This window comes from Oncorhynchus nerka, linkage group LG1 (genome assembly GCF_034236695.1).
Source record: "Oncorhynchus nerka isolate Pitt River linkage group LG1, Oner_Uvic_2.0, whole genome shotgun sequence".
NCBI classification, from domain to species: Eukaryota; Metazoa; Chordata; class Actinopteri; order Salmoniformes; family Salmonidae; genus Oncorhynchus; species Oncorhynchus nerka.
In genome coordinates, this window is record NC_088396.1 from 44,100,931 (window position 1) to 44,114,344 (window position 13,414).

General features: G+C 42.9%; 1 protein-coding gene across 1 annotated transcript in view; it reads right to left on the minus strand.

The window, feature by feature from the left end:
- The window catches only part of LOC115120958 (ly6/PLAUR domain-containing protein 6-like), a 45,124-nt gene extending 32,227 nt beyond the window's left edge, over positions 1 to 12,897 (minus strand). The window contains exon 1 of the mRNA XM_029649943.2: positions 12,733 to 12,897. The gene's annotated coding sequence lies outside the window, so the exon portion shown is untranslated. The remainder of the gene's footprint in view (positions 1 to 12,732) is intronic.
- Between the last annotated feature and the right edge of the window lie 517 nt (positions 12,898 to 13,414).

Sequence of the window (13,414 nt, forward strand, 5' to 3'; positions counted from 1 at the left end):
TTCATAACAATCGGAAATCGGTATTTATGGACACCGATTTGGCCGATTTTTTATATTATAATTTTTTTCCCATACCTTTATTTAATCTTTATTTAACTAGGCAAGTCAGTTAAGAACACGTTCTTATTTTCAATGACGGCCTAGGAACGGTGGGTTAACTGCCTAGTTCAGGGGCAGAACGACAGATTTTTACCTTGTCAGCTTAACTAGCCCAACGCTCTAACCACCTGATTACATTGCGCTTCACGAGGAGACTGCCTGTTACGCGAATGCAGTAAGCCAAGATAAGTTGTTAGCTAGCATTAAACTTATCTTATAAAAAAGAATCAATCAATTATAATCACTAGTTAACTACACATGGTTGATGATATTACTAGTTTATCTAGCATGTCCTGCGTTGCATATAATCGATGCGGTGCGTATCGTTGCTCCAATGTGTACCTAACCATAAACATCAATGCCTTTCTTAAAATCAATACACAGAAGTATATATTTTTAAACCTGCATATTTAGTTAAAAGAAATCTAGGTTAGCAGGCAATATTAACCAGGTGAAATTGTGTCACTTCTCTTGCGTTCATTGCACGCAGAGTCAGTGTATATGCAACAGCTTGGGCCGCCTAATTTGCCAGAATTTTACGTAATTATGACATACATTGAAGGTTGTGCAATGTAACAGGAATATTTAGACTTATGGATGCCACCCGTTAGATAAAATATGGAACGGTTCCGTATTTCACTGAAAGAATAAACGTCTTGTTTTCGAGATGATAGTTACCGGATTCGACCATATTAATGACCTAAGGCTTGTATTTCTGTGTGTTATCATGTTATAACTAAGTCTATGATTTGATAGAGCAGTCTGACTGAGCGATGGTAGGCAGCAGCAGGCTCGTAATCATTCATTCAAACAGCACTTTTGTGCGTTTGCCAGCAGCTGTTTATGACTTCAAGCCTATCAACTCCCGAGATTGGGCTGGTGTAACCAATGTGAAATAGCTAGCTAGTTAGCGGGGTGCGCGCTAATAGCGTTTCAAGCGTCACTCGCTCTGAGACTTGGAGTAGTTGTTCCCCTTGCTCTGGAAGGGCCGCGGCTTTTGTGTAGCGATGGGTAACGCTGCTTCGAGGGTGGCTGTTTTAGTTGTGTTCCTGGTTCGAGCCCAGGGAGGAGCGAGGAGAGGGATGGAAGCTATACTGTTACACTGGCAATACTAAAGTGCCTATAAGAACATCCAATAGTCAAAGGTTAATGAAATACAAATGGTATAGAGAGAAATAGTCCTATAATAACTACAAACTAAAACTTCTTACCTGGGAATATTGAAGACTCATGTTAAAAGGAACCACCAGCTTTCATATGTTCTCATGTTCTGAGCAAGGAACTTAAACGTTAGCTTTCTTACATGGCACATATTGCACTTTTACTTTCTTCTCCAACACTTTGTTTTTGCATTATTTAAACCAAATTGAACATGTTTCATTATTTATTTGAGGCTAAATTGATTTTATTGATGTATTATATTAAGTTAAAATAAGTGTTCATTCAGTATTGTTGTAATTGTCATTATTACAAATAAATGCAAAAAAAAAATCGTCCAATTAATCGGTATCGGCTTTTTAATCGGTCGACCTCCAATTAAAATATGATTAGTATTTATTGAAGCATTTAGGCCTACATAAATCACATTAACTCAAATGCTGTCGTGACATCACACAACAAAGACCAGGCGAGCAATCCTCTTAATCACAGGGTCATTTCCCAAATGTCTAAATAATGACCTTTATCCCGACATTCTGTGTTTTCTGGCCTGTAGCTGTAGCTTTTTTTTCTCAAACAAAGCTTGTAAATTTGCCTGAATTTGGGTGTCCTTTAGTATTGAATAATGTTTACGACCTACACATAACCTATGAATATGAAAACAGTAAATATATTATGAATACTTTTTAATATGTCACATGTGACTGTGACTGGGGTTTGGTGGGAAACAGAGGGGCTGAGGTGGGGGTAATGTACCCCGTAACAGCTGTAGAAGATTCGGACACAGCTGTAGAAGGTTCAGACACAGCTGCAGAAGGTTCAGACACAGCTGTAGAAGGTTCGGACACAGCTGTAGAAGGTTCAGACACAGCTGTAGAAGGTTCAGACACAGCTCTAGAAGGTTCAGACACAGCTGCAGAAGGTTCGGACACAGCTGTAGAAGGTTCAGACACAGCTGTAGAAGGTTCAGACACAGCTGTAGAAGGTTCGGACACAGCTGTAGAAGGTTCGGACACAGCTGTAGAAGGTTCAGACACAGCTGCAGAAGGTTCAGACACAGCTGTAGAAGGTTCGGACACAGCTGTAGAAGGTTCAGACACAGCTGTAGAAGGTTCAGACACAGCTGTAGAAAGTTCGGACACAGCTGCAGAAGGTTCGGACACAGCTGTAGAAGGTTCAGACACAGCTGTAGAAGGTTCGGACACAGCTGTAGAAGGTTCAGACACAGCTGTAGAAGGTTTGGACACAGCTGTAGAAGGTTCGGACACAGCTGCAGAAGGTTTGGACACAGCTGTAGAAGGTTTGGACACAGCTGTAGAAGGTTTGGACACAGCTGTAGAAAGTTCAGACACAGCTGTAGAAGGTTCGGACACAGCTGTAGAAGGTTTGGACACAGCTGTAGAAGGTTCAGACATAGCTGTAGAAGGTTCGGACACAGCTGTAGAAGGTTCGGACACAGCTGTAGAAGGTTCGGACACAGCTGTAGAAGGTTCGGACACAGCTGTAGAAGGTTTGGACACAGCTGTAGAAGGTTCGGACACAGCTGCAGAAGGTTCAGACACAGCTGCAGAAGGTTCGGACACAGCTGTAGAAGGTTTGGACACAGCTGTAGAAGGTTCGGAGAGAGGGTCTGCAGGGGAGGACCTGATCCCTGTGAACTTGATGGCAACATGAAGCCATGGGTCCAGTTGAAAGTCAACATAGGAGCTAATTGGCATTTATCCCTTTTGTTTAAATAGAGGTACAGTACACAGGACGGGACAAACCTCCCTGCTCAGTGACAAAATCATTTCACACCACATGTGCAGGGATTGGACTGGTGACTTTAAAGGTTTAATGAGGAAAGCTCCTCTTTGGTGTTCCCCAGGTGGATGGATAAATGAACAGTACAGCGTTTCAGTTTCAGCAAGCTGAACAGCTATAAAACTGGACTGGTTCTGATTTTGTTTGAGATTGATTGAACATTTGAGGTCAACAGTGCTGAGGCTGGGCCTGCAGTAACGAGACAGACGACAAGACCCATATAAAGAACCCGTCAACTATCGATAAAAGACTAATATATTGTTATTTTTTACTGCTGCTCTTTAACTACTTGTTACGTTTATCTCTTATTCTTATCTTATTCATATTTTTTTGAAACTGCACTGTTGGTTAGGGTCTCGTAAGTAAGCATTTCACTGTAAGGTCTACACCTGTTGTATTCGGCACATGTGACTAATACAATTTGATTTGATCTTTCCAACCAGAACTCAACAAATCTCTGCTTCTCCGATTTACTCCATAGCAGCCCGTGGAAGTGACACTGAAGTTACAGGAGATCTTACAGGTCTGCTCGCCTTGTGACGATCTCATTTCTCTCAGTAAATATGAGACCACATTTGAACATGAACTCCTTTCTTCCCAACAACAGAGTCTGTCAAAAAAGCACACAATTAGACACAGTGCTTCAGCTTTAAACAATATGTTCTGTAAAGGCCTGACTTCAAAGTCAGAATGACTGGCCACTTCGTTTGGAAGAAAATGACCATGTAACCTGAGGAAAATTGGACTGACCGATTCACAGTCAGAAAATATAGTTTCAAGCGTTCAATTGAAGATGGGCTTAGGTTTTAGGCAACAACAAAAAACGTTGAATGTTACATTTTACTATTGGAAATGCTCAGGTCATGGAAGGGAATTATTATTTTACTCACGTGAAGAACAACTGTGATTATTGTAGTATATCCAAGATTAGGAATTCAATAAACAGAATGTAAAACAGGAAATGGCTTCATAGAAAGGAAATGAATGATCCTCTAATTTATTTGACTGAGTTGTATTGCTTGCTTTCCCTTTGCATGCCAGAAAAATGTGTAACTTTGCAGAAAAAAAACTAGTACAAAGCATGATTTATGCATAAGACACCATCCAATCACATTCATGGCATAAAAGTGCTGAACTTCAAAGAAATATCATCAAACGACATTTCTCAAGAGACGTGCTTGTATCTCTGGTTGTGGATAGAAGAACCGTGCCCCTTTACGCTCTGTTCCATTCAAAGGGTTGAGCAGGGTGCCGAACTTGCCTGCACACTAAAATGGAGGTTAATCAGCGGTTCTTCATACTTCACTGCAATGCAAATGAACACTCTGTGATGAGAAAATACACAGCATGAAACCACCCAGATATCAAAACACAGAAGATTCATATCAGTTGAATATTTAGGATCTGCCACTCGGTCGATACAGCAGATTATGGTAATCGAGCATCCTTAACCCCAATATACCAGGACAATAAAATACAGCAGATTAAGGTAATCAAGCATCCTTAACCCCAATATACCAGGACAATAAAATACAGCAGATTATGGTAATCGAGCATCCTTAACCCCAATATACCAGGACAATAAAATACAGCATATTAAGGTAATCAAGCATCCTTAACCCCAATATACCAGGACAATAAAATACAGCAGATTATGGTAATTGAGCATCCTTAACCCCAATATACCAGGACAATAAAATACAGCAGATTATGGTAATCGAGCATCCTTAACCCCAATATACCAGGACAATAAAATACAGCAGATTATGGTAATCACGCATCCTTAACCCCAATATACCAGGACAATAAGATACAGCAGATTATGGTAATCGAGCATCCTTAACCCCAATATACCAGGACAATAAGAGTAGTGGTGTGGGGTTATATCCTTCCTGTTTGGCCCTGTCCGGGGGTGTCCTCGGATGGGGCCACAGTGTCTCCTGACCCCTCCTGTCTCAGCCTCCAGTATTTATGCTGCAGTAGTTTATGTGTCGGGGGGCTAGGGTCAGTTTGTTATATCTGGAGTACTTCTCCTGTCCTATTCGGTGTCCTGTGTGAATCTAAGTGTGCGTTCTCTAATTCTCTCCTTCTCTCTTTCTTTCTCTCTCTCGGAGGACCTGAGCCCTAGGACCATGCCCCAGGACTACCTGACATGATGACTCCTTGCTGTCCCCAGTCCACCTGGCCATGCTGCTGCTCCAGTTTCAACTGGCCTGGGCCCTAGGACCATGTCCCAGGACTACCTGACATGATGACTCCTTGCTGTCCCCAGTCCACCTGGCCATGCTGCTGCTCCAGTTTCAACTGTTCTGCCTTACTATTATTCAACCATGCTGGTCATTTATGAACATTTGAACATCTTGGCCACGTTCTGTTATAATCTCCACCCGGCACAGCCAGAAGAGGACTGGCCACCCCACATGCTCTCTCTAATTCTCTCTTTCTTTCTCTCTCTCGGAGGACCTGAGCCCTAGGACCGTGCCCCAGGACTACCTGACATGATGACTCCTTGCTGTCCCCAGTCCACCTGACTGTGCTGCTGCTCCAGTTTCAACTGTTCTGCCTTATTATTATTCGACCATGCTGGTCATTTATGAACATTTGAACATCTTGGTCATGTTCTGTTATAATCTCTACCCGGCACAGCCAGAAGAGGACTGGCCACCCCACATAGCCTGGTTCCTCTCTAGGTTTCTTCCTAGGTTTTGGCCTTTCTAGGGAGTTTTTCCTAGCCACCGTGCTTTTACACCTGCATTGTTTGCTGTTTGGGGTTTTAGGCTGGGTTTCTGTACAGCACTTTGAGATATCAGCTGATGTACGAAGGGCTATATAAATAAATTTGATTGATTGATTGATTGACCCATGCCCTTATGATTCCACTAGAGGTTAGAAGGGTTTCTACCCTGCAGTACGGAGTGTCGGAGCAGTGACCGAACAGAAACATCTGGTAGTAAAAGTCATCCATGCGGTTAAACTTCCACAAACTTTTCTGAATAATTCCCAGAGAGCAGCATTATCAGTATGTCAGACTACAGGAACATACAACAGCTAAAGGGAACCACATAATCTACAGTAATCGTTGTTTAACACGCGTAGGCTACAGATTACAATTAAAGTACTGTCCTCAAAAATACAGTAACCGTATGCATAATTTGATTGAGAATAATCAAAAGAGCCATCTTAAACCTGATTGGACTAATTTGTGAATGTTCTGAGTATTACAGATGCCCTGGGGGAAAACCTACACCTAGCTATGTGGCAGGCCATCTCATCTCTGATCCTGTTGACAGCCTCTCCTCAGTGACACTCCGACTGGAGAGTAGGGAGTACCCTACATTACACGCCCAGCCTCTGAGGTAATGGAGACAGAAAGCCTCTCTCTCTCTCTCTGCCCACGGGGCTGGGTGAAGGGTTAATACAGGTTTGAATTGGTTTAAACATTACTATCATAGCTCGGAACTCAGATCTCGACCACCACTTACCTCCGCTTTGAGCTGTGACCCAATTGAACATCATGGCGATGACAAGTGTGCACCTTTGATTTGAGAGGACTGTGTGAGGGCAGCTGAGAAGTTCCTGAGTTTCCTTGTGGAGTATTTCTTTATACTGTTTTTCAGTCCAGAGAGAGAAAGAGAGAACACAAACATACCCCACAGAGCCCCAGGAGAGCAACACAATTACACCCAACCAAATCATGAGAAAACTAAAAGATAATTACTTGACACATTGGAAAGAATTAACAAAAAAACTGAGCAAACTAGAATGCTATGTGGCTCCAAACAAAGAGTACACAGTTGCAGAATACCTGACCACTGTGACTGCCCCAAACTTAAGGAAAGCTTTGACTATGTACAGACTTAGTGAGCAGAGCCTTGCCATTGAGAAAGGCCGCCGTAGGCAGACATGGCTCTCAAGAGAAGACAGGCTATGTGCTCACTGCCATAAAATGAGGTGGAAACTGAGCTGCACTTCCTAACCTCCTGCCAAATAAATGTATGACCATACTAGAGACATACAATTCCCTCAAATTACACAGACCCACAAAGAATTCAAAAACAAATCCAAATTTGACAAACTCCCATACCTTTTGGTTGAAATACCACAGTGTGTCATCACAGCAGGAAGATTTGTGACCTGTTGCCACAAGAAAAGGGCAACCAGTGAAGAACAAACACCATTGTAAATACAACCCATATTTATGTTTATTTATTTTCACTTTTGTACTTTAACAATTTGTACATCGTTACAAATGTATGTATACACTGTATAGAGACATAATGTGACATTTGAAATGTCTTTATTCTTTTGGAACTTGTGTAAGTGTAATATTTACTGATCACTTTTTATAGTTTATTTCATATTTGTTTATCTATTTAACTCGCTTTGGCAATGTAAACATGTTTCCCATGCCAATAACGACCCTTGAAATTAATTGAAAGAGAGAAAGAGAGAGCAGAGAGAGGAGAGAGACCTATCCTAACCAAATGTGTGTGTGTGTGTGTGTGTGTGTGTGTGTGTGTGTGTGTGTGTGTGTGTGTGTGTGTGTGTGTGTCTGTGTGGAAAAAGGGAGACAGAAAGACATGGCTACCCAAAGAGGAGGGTCTATGTGGTCACTGCACGACATGGGAGGTAGAAACAGATGGTGCACTTTCCCTCTACTGTGATAAATACTCCTCAATATGATCATATTTTTTCAAGAAATATCTAAATCAATTCCCAACTCCTGTCCATTTACTAATGACATATAGCTGGGAATTATTCTGGGTGAGGGAGGATCAGCAAATATTACAAAATGTATGCCGCCCTATAGGACTCCCAATCACAGCCAGATGTGATAGAGCCTGGATTTGAACCAGGGATTGTAGTGATGCCTCTTGCACTGAGATGCAGTGCCTTAGACCGCTGAGCCACTCAGGAGGCCTTGTATATATATCATTGCCATAGCCTGAGGGGCATCCCATGACCAGTAATTCCCTGAAGTATTTACATTGTATTTAACTTACTAGTGTAACCATCATCATGTTGTTGTTTATTTATATTTACATTGTATATAAATGACAGTAATACATAGTGGAACCATCATCATGTTGTTGTTTATTTATTAGCTATTATTTATTTTTATAATCGTATTTTCTTTAATTACATTTATCGAGAGAGAGAGAGAAAGAGAGAGAGAGGGAGAAGGAGAGAGCAGAGGGAGAAGGAGAGAGCAGAGGGAGCGAGAGAGAGAGCAGAGGGAGCGAGAGAGAGAGAGAGAGGCAGAGGGAGAAGGAGAGAGCTGAGAGAGGAGTGAGCTGAGAGAGAAGGAGAGAGCTGAGAGAGAAGGAGAGAGCTGAGAGAGAAGGAGAGAGCTGAGAGAGAAGGAGAGAGCTGAGAGAGAAGGAGAGCGCTGAGAGAGAAGGAGAGAGCTGAGAGAGAAGGAGAGAGCTGAGAGAGAAGGAGAGCGCAGATAGAGCTGGAGAGAGCTGAGAGAGAAGGAGAAAGCTGAGAGAGAAGGAGAGAGCTGAGAGAGAAGGAGAGAGCTGAGAGAGAAGGAGAGCGCAGATAGAGGAGAGACCAAGAAGGAGAGAGAGAGAGAGTGAAAGAGAGAGAGCGAAAGAGAGAGTGAAAAAGAAAGAGCGAAAGAGAGTAAAAGAGAGAAGGGAGCAGAGAGAGCGAGAGAGAGAGAGGGCGAGGGAGAGAAGAGAGAGAGAGAGAGAGAGAAGCCTGCAACAGGAAAAGATGGAGCTTGACCCTTATATAAAAGTTGGACATTAACTTTATGAAAGGATGTGTAAAACATTTCAAAAGGAGCATTCCCTTTAGAAGTAAACGCCATATTCAATACTATAGACTATATGTCTGTCAAAGGCTATACTAAAGGCCCGATGTCTGTTAGTAAAAATGGGGAACTGCAGTTTCTTTATCTGTCTGCTGATTAACTACCAGACATGCTCTGGTCTGCCATCCAGGTCTACACCAGGAAACAGGGTGGCATATTCCACCATGACTCCCTGTGTCCGTGCGTGCGAGCGAGAGAGAGCGCACTATCACCATTCTCGTGTTTTTTTCTCCAACAGCATCTCGTTCCTGGGGCTAAATTACTGCAGCTAACTCAGATACTGTAAACGGCAGGCAGAACCAATTTATCACTGAGAAAACAGTCAACACAGCATTCTAGCAAGACCAACACAGAGTTGAAAGCACTTAGAGTATACTTTAACAGGCCTAGTTTATCATGTGTTTGAAAGCAAAAAGGGACGGACCAAAGACCATCAGGCACGTTACACAAGCCATCCATCAACCTGGTAGGGAGGCTCAGCACCATACCTGTCTGTCCCAGGACATGACTGAGTGAGGTTTCCTACAGCAGTCCATTACCATCCTCCACCAGCACCATACCTGTCTGTCCCAGGACATGACTGAGTGAGGGTTCCTACAGCAGTCCATTACCATCCTCCACCAGCACCATACCTGTCTGTCCCAGGACATGACTGAGTGAGGGTTCCTACAGCAGTCCATTACCATCCTCCACCAGCACCATACCTGTCTGTCCCAGGACATGACTGAGTGAGGGTTCCTACAGCAGTCCATTACCATCCTCCACCAGCACCATACCTGTCTGTCCCAGGACATGACTGAGTGAGGGTTCCTACAGCAGTCCATTACCATCCTCCACCAGCACCATACCTGTCTGTCCCAGGACATGACTAAGTGAGGGTTCCTACAGCAGTCCATTACCATCCTCCACCAGCACCCTACCTGTCTGTCCCAGGACATGACTGAGTGAGGGTTCCTACAGCAGTCCATTACCATCCTCCACCAGCACCATACCTGTCTGTCCCAGGACATGACTGAGTGAGGGTTCCTACAGCAGTCCATTACCATCCTCCACCAGCACCATACCTGCATCTTCCAGCCAGGTAACAGCCCCCATCCCCCATCCCCCTGCCAGGAGCCACCGGGGATAAGGACCAGACAGCCTGCATCTTGCCTCCACATCCTTGTTGTTATTAACCACGTCTCAAATTACACCCGGGGGTGTCTCATCTCACCGTCCCCCATTCCTGGTCCATCACACCGCCATCTACACCCCCCCCCCCCCCCCCCACATCTGTCTCTGCCCAGCCACAGCGCCACGTTGACTGGTGATGGGTGACCGGGAGCACTTTCCATCAGAACACCACATAAGACTGTGTCCAAGCTAATGAGGAGGAATAGTGTGGACAGAGGAATAGTGTAGATAGAGGAATAGTATGGACAGAGGAATAATGTAGATAGAAGATAATGTAGATAGAAGAATAGTGCAGATAGAGGAATAGGGTGGATAGAGGAATAGAGTGAGTGCACACACTTCTTAGTGTGTTGTGAAATCTTGTTGTGAAATGTATTGTCATATTTTTCAAATTGTATAACTGCCTTAATTTTGCTGGACCCCAGGAAGAGTACCTGCTGCCTTGGCAGGAACTAATGGGGATCCATAATAAATACAAATACAACATTAGGGCACTATGAAGGGAATAGGGTGCTCTTTGGGACGAACCCTCTGTTTACTGGAGGACCTTTCATCTCAAAAACAAATTAGTCATCCTCTGTAGTTTTGCTGATGGCCTCCCAAACAAAAGCATGCAGAGCCCCAACTCACAAGCCACACGGTTATAAATATGAGCCAGACTACAGATGGTTCTTCACACTGAATTAAACACACTTATCCTCTATTCTGATCACATATCAGTTCATATACTCCTCTATTCTGATCACATATCAGCTCATTTACTCCTCTATTCTGATCACATATCAGTTCATACACTCCACTATTCTGATCACATATCAGTTCATAAGTAAGGTTGTCGTCGGTGATGATGTGCTGGGGATTTCAACTAGTTGCACAGATTGTCTAGAAGTGTTTTTTTCCCCATGTATCAGTGTCCTTATCTAACCGTTGACACAGATGAAACCTCAGGGAAAATATCATACCCGGTGATAAAGTGGTCTATGCTACTATAGGAGGACAACAACATCTCATAGTTTCCCTTCTAAAATCTGCGTATGTTGGATAAACGTCTATTTTTGACACATTAATTAAGCTTTTTTTACAGGGTTAATTCCAGGTGTTGACAGGGTTAAAACAGAAGCAACTCAAAAGGTTAACAGTTTAGACATGAATTCCAAGTGGTTAAGGTTAGGACTATGATTTGGGGAAGGGCTTTAAAAAAGTATTGTAAAAAAACAACTCGCTATTACCATCAAGTACACTCACGGCTTGCTAGATCATTGTGAGCTGCAGTGGCACAGTGGTCTGAGCAGCGCACTTCGGCTCTGAGCATCACGAGCTCGTACCCAGTGTTGGTCAATCGTTTTCCTTTTTTTTTTGTGAGTGCTGAGCAGGACGTTCTCAGGACCTTTTCAACCCTCCGAAATCAAAGTATATTTCTAGTGATCAGGCTGAGGAGGGACCCTCTTGTCATCAACAGACATTTTTCTCTGACCACCAGATTTTAGTGGCACTCATACATGGTATAAATGGGTACAGGGATAAACAGCAAAGTGATCTGAGCCAACCTGACAGGACTACCACCAGAGTTTGAGCACTCAGAGGGGAGCAGCCTAGCAGGAGGAAGGAGGAAGGAGGAGGAGGGAGCAGGGGTGACCAGGGGAGAGTAACCTCTGACTGCAGAATATGGAGCGACGAGAGAGACCACTCCCAAACAGATGCACTAAAATCCACATAGCAACAGCAGCAACCCCCCCCTGTGAACAAAGCCCCCTTCCCTCCACCACTGAGGGTGTTACGTACAACCTCTGGCCTCCGTGGATGCATCTGTCTGGGGTTAGGGAATACACTGTACATGGACAAGACAAGGGTATGGGAGCCTCCATGCTCATGTTAGTCTACATTAACATCCATTGCAATATTGAACAGTGGATCAGGACCCTGTAATACTGACCAAACGTGTGAAATTGAAGCTGCATGCATGGCATAGCACAGCACACAGAGGGTGGTATGTATTTAGTACAATCTAACAGGGGTGTGTTCTGTTCCAAATGGAGCTCATAGTTTCTACTCCTTGAATAAACCAACCTCTTGATTTAGGAATATAACACCTACAAAACGTATAAATTAGGTCATTATTGTGTAATAATAACAGTAACTAGTAATCTGTAGCCTAATAATTATCTTGTGGAGGATCAAACAGTCCTCTTTTGTTCAGGGAGTATCATTTGTTAATATCAAACACAAAAACAGATTTTCAAATATATTTCACAGTATAATCAATTTGAACGTCTCATTTTACTCAAATGACAGGCTACATTTTCTCCACCCATATAGGAAGTATTATTCATATAGTCATTGGATCATATTTTTTCTCTCTATTCTGGTTATCATGTTAAAGTCCTGACTCCTGACACAGGAGGATGGGGGTCAAAGTGGGTCAACAAGAAGCGCATTACTACAGAAACTCAACACAAAAACAGTACGCACTACATATAGTATCATATTGCACTCGGTTTTTCTATTCCTGTTGTAGTATGCATTTTCTTTCTCAAATAATGAATCATGTAAATGTATCCATAGCCTTCTTGATGGGGGGGCTCCGTTCGCATTATATGCCACGGCATAACCACTCGTATTGTCGCTCATTGATCCCATGTGTATTTGTGGTTACTAAATAAACGAAACACTTTACTCACCAGGAATTCTACCTGCAGCCTTCAAACTTCGCCTCGGGTCCAAGCTTTAGAATAGTCCAAAAACAAACATACACTCCTCCGTTTGTTAGCTTTTCGCGTTAGGTCGGTGTATTAGCTACGGATGTGACTCTTTGAACGTCTTTGAAATGGAATAGGCTGCATTAGTTGACGGGTTATTGGGATGATTTGCAACGCCGATCCTATCAGAGGTTGCGGGAGGCGTGTTCAGTACCGGCTGGGACGGTCCCAATAGGCTGCGCACCTCGATATTAGGAATACGTTGAATTGAGGTAGACAGACAACGCACTTTCACTTATCCCTTATTTTTCCAGTTAAGTAATATTGCTGTCGTCTTTGAAGTGCAAACAATACTTTTATTTCAAAAATATAGGCCAATCCACATTTCTGTGTCCATCTTCTCCAGTTTGTCGGCAACATCAGAACTTGAGTGAAGGCTATTGTTCATTGCAGCCACATTAGCATGTCAATTTCATTTTAAATTGTGTATTTTACTATTGATTAAAAAAACGTTGATGACTCATTATTTTGTGGATCAAATCAAATCAAATATTATTTGTCATGTATTTCGTAAACAACAGTGAAATGCTTACTTATGGGCCCTTCCCAACAATGCAGAGAAAATATAGAAACAATTGTACCACGAGGAATAAATCCACAATGT